Source organism: Pipistrellus hanaki (genome assembly GCF_964339955.1).
Source record: "Pipistrellus hanaki genome assembly, chromosome: 8".
Classification (NCBI taxonomy): Eukaryota; Metazoa; Chordata; class Mammalia; order Chiroptera; family Vespertilionidae; genus Pipistrellus; species Pipistrellus hanaki.
The window spans coordinates 46105453-46109810 of NC_140510.1; positions in this window are offsets into that span (position 1 = coordinate 46105453).

Here is a 4358-nt window from a genome sequence, read left to right on the forward strand (position 1 = left end):
GATTTTTGCTAGTTGGTTTTAAATCATTAAGAACTGAAATGTTTTTAGATTTTTTTTACACTCCTTTGCCCATTAACATTTAATGTGATGCTATGTAGATATGAAAATATACTGAAGGATAAGAATTGATAGTAAGTGATTTTTATAACATGGGCATTTAATGAATGTGCCAACATTTTTTAGGAAGAACTGCAGAAATATTCTGCCCTATACTCAAAATACTGGCTGACTTTAGATATACGCAATAGCAATCACTTTCTTGTACTGTGAAGATGTTGAAGTGGAAGTCTACCAGGTTATTTTATAAGATGTTTTGTGAATGGCAATAAACTGAAAACATGGAACAATTCTTATTTTGAAAATTAAATTGGGATAATTTGGGTTGTGAAAATATAATCATGTTTTTCAAATACTTCATCAAGGGTCAACATTCTGTAAAATGCAAAAAGTTGTAGCAAGGTGGCTTGCACTAAATCTCCCTATCTTCAGTTAGAGGAAGTGTTTGGAACTTAGCTTTCCAATGCATATTATTCTAATGGAGAAAGACAGAGGAAAGTTTGCATGATTTGAGTTATACTTGATTTTCATGATCCAAACATCCCCTGATGATTTACTGCGTGAATGAATATGTTGTGTGATTTTTGAAAGGTTGTATTCAAGTGCTCTTGGAGTAACTTTTCATTGTATAAGTAAGTAGAGGCCCGGTTCACGAATTCGTGCACAGGTGAGGTCTCTCGGCTTGGACGGTGATCAAGGCCTATCTGGGGGCCCGGCCAAGCCAGGGGGAGGGATAATGGGAGGGTGGTCAGCCATTGTGGGGAGGCGCTGTGGGAGGTTGGCCAGCCGATCCTCCCTATCGGGCTGATTGGGGGTTGGCTGGAGGGAGGGGCTGCAGGAGGCTGGCTGTGGGAGTGAGTGCGCTAACCACCAGGGGGAAGCTCCTGCATTGAGCATCTGCCCCCTGGTGGTCAGTGTGCATCATAGTGACTGGTTGTTCAGGCCTAACAGTCGCTTAGGCTTTTATATATATAAGTTTTGAAAAGGTCTTAATTTAACAGGCATTACCCCTTTGCTTGTACCAGTTGAAAGATCTAAACTCCTCTAGTAAAAAATAGGTTCCTATCCTGTTTCTGGATGTGATAGGACTACAACACCCCTTCATTGTTAAAGGCAACAAGTTTTAAACAGGACATCACAGATAAAGAACTGGGGACACACACTCATAGTGGTATGGTCCTTCCATGGCCTGTGAAGAGCTAATCAGAGAGGAAGTCAGAAACCAGTCACCCAATTTCAGTTTATGTCTTCAATTGCTGTCACATGAAAGTGCCATTTTAACAGGTGAATAATCAGGATTGAGATAGCTCATTTGCAAACATGGTTTTTGCTGGAGGAACTTTTTATCATATATGATATGATTGACTTCTGGTCACAATAATTAACTTTCTTACAGTATAGCCAAATGCACTGGAAAAAATAATATGGTGCATCAACAAAGAATACCCCACTGGTTTGCTTATTTCTAGCATTTTTAAACTATTACACCTTTTGTTCCAGTTACATAGTTGAAAAAATTATGTTATATTACCCTCCCCCCCCCCCCTTTTTTTTAGAGTCTTCCCGTTTCTTTAGTCAACACTAACCACTTTAACTGAAAAAGACAAGATTGGCAGTTTTTGCTACAAAACTTGTCTTTTTTTCTTGTCTTAGAAAAGCTGTTGTTTATGTTGAAGAATAAGACAGCTATATTTTACTCCATTAAATTAGAGACTTGTGAGCAAAAATATACAATTTTTATTCCAGTAGATAAACCAGAGAAACTTCCATTTGAGTGCCTTCATTCAGGAGTCACTTTCTGAAAGTTTGGAAGTGTAATTCCTGTAGTTGTCACATCGTCTATTGCGAGAAATTTGGTAGTTTTTATTTGAAATGTTGACAAGTTTTTAAAAAGGTGAAAAATTCCTTTAGGGAACATTTGTGAAGCTGGGGCATTTTTAAATTGAACTCAAATATGAAAAGCCACAGTATGTTTGCCATGGTCTTATGGTTAGATGTCTTCCATTATGGTATTCAAACCCTGGGACTAAAAAGACAAAAAGATAAACAGCATACTGAGATGGCTTTTCTAGATCATAAGATTAAATTTCTCTTTCCCCATATCATTTAAGAGTCACTCAATTGATTGGATTCCATTTTTAGAACGTTTGGAAGCTCCTTACATAACTGGCATTTTCATAAGCCACATTAAGTGGTATCATTTTGAATTTCTATAATGAAAAACACATGTCAGTCCCAAATCATGGAAGGTTATTGTGACTTAATTATAATAGGCAAAACTAATTTTTGTTTTTGCTTCAGACCTATGTTTTCTAAAGGAATAGAGTTAATAATGGATCTTTTTAAGATAGCACACTGAATGCACTGATAATTTCCACTCGGCAGAGAGCAGCACTTGGTTTCAATTCAAAGAGGAAGTGATGGGTGCTCTGTGTAATGCTATGACAAGTTCACCCAGAGCTCCCAGAAAATGATTCTCAAGTGAAAACTGAGCACAGTCCAGTGGAAGTCTCCAGTTGTCCTTAGAAGGGGGAGTATTGTGGAACTATGGTCAAGAACCTCTAATAAGATAAAAGACAGCTTTTATTACCCGTCTGTGCAAACAACCAGCCTTTTTGTCCCGTTGAGTATCCTATTACACTCAGTCTGAAATTTTTTACTTGCTGTAAAGGAAATAAGATTTTATGTTTTTCTCTAACTTTACTCAGAAGCATTATAAATGAAGTGAATTTGATGTAGTGCAGTTTGCAGTTGTTATTGCTGCAGACACTAAGCTAGCTACCCACTATACCCTATAAAACAAAGACCACAAAAAAAGACATTCCTCCAAACAACCCAAAGACATAAAAGGAAACACTCCTGGATACGAGGTATGTAAAATGGGTATAGTATGCGTTTCCTTAAATTCTCATGATCAGAAGGCATGATTTATTCTGCTATTTCTATTTGCAATATTGTTCCAAAAGTAACCTGAATTACCCAACCCACACATGTACCAGGCCCTGGGCTCAATCTGTAGTTTCCTGATGATGAGTATCAGTCACTATCTGCATTCACTTTTAAGTTGTAACTTTCCAGCTGAATTACCTCTTGTCCATCTATATCTTTGTTGTGAATTCTGTAATATGTTATTTCAGGTTTATGTCGTCAACAGTGGCTCTTGATGTCTTCTCTGAAATGGTTACTGCGTCACTGACTGCTTGCCCCTCTTGTTCTGTAGTTATCACTTGACAGATTGGTGTCCAGTGTGCTTGGACATTCAGCCCCTAAGGCCCCCAGAACCCTGAGCACAGCCACACAGCACCTCGGAGGTCCCAGCACCAGCCACGCGTTCTCGTCACAAACAGGTTTTTCTAACATGTCTTCCCTTTTGTTCTGCAGCAGGATGGAACGGAGAAATTATTTTCTTGTGATTATTAATATTTGAATTGCTTTATAATTGCCTCTTTGCTTTTTTTTTTTTTTTTTTTTTTTTTTTTTTTTTTTTTTTTTTACCATTTGTATAATCAATTCCCTGCCCCAAATCTCCTATTCAAAATACTTAATTTGTGTCTTCCATATTATCCCTGACCAATTCAGCTATAAACATAAAAATACAAATTTGAAGTATTATTTCAATACTTTATTGAAGAAGGTTTTCACTTTCTAGATTCCATATATGATTTCAAGTAAAACACTTGTTATAATCTTGGGATTTTGGTAGCATAAAAATTGAATCATTTACTTTAATCTGTAAATCTATATCTATCTATCTATCTATAGAAAACCCTAATATGCAAATAGACTGGTGAACAACTGAATGACTATTCTATATGCTGACCAACAGGGGGTGTGTGTGGAACATGGCGGGCATCAGCTGCAGCGGGATGGTGGAGCAGGTGAGCAGGGGTGCCAGACCAAGGTGGGGTGCTGGTTGCTGTCACTGGGGTGAGCCTCTGGTGGTTACTGAAATTCTTTGCTCCTGTGTACCGTGGTCCTGCCCGGCACTTGCACCTGCTGCTGGTGCCAGCCCTGCTCTCACCCACTGCAGGCACCAGAGCCACAGCTTGCAACTGCTGCTGGCACCTTGCACTGGTCCAGATGGCTTGGCGCCATCAGTGGGTGCAAGCAATGGCTGTTGACCCCTGAGGGCTTCTCCACCTTGCCCTGCTCCTAAGGGGCAATCAGGGCCAGCAGCTACCTCTTGCATCTGCTGCTGGCGATTGCCCAGCTTGCACCTGCTGCTGGTGCCAGAGCTGCAGCCCGCACCTGCTGACCAAGCCAGCCCTGGTTGCACCCATTGCTGGTGCCAGCTCCAATTG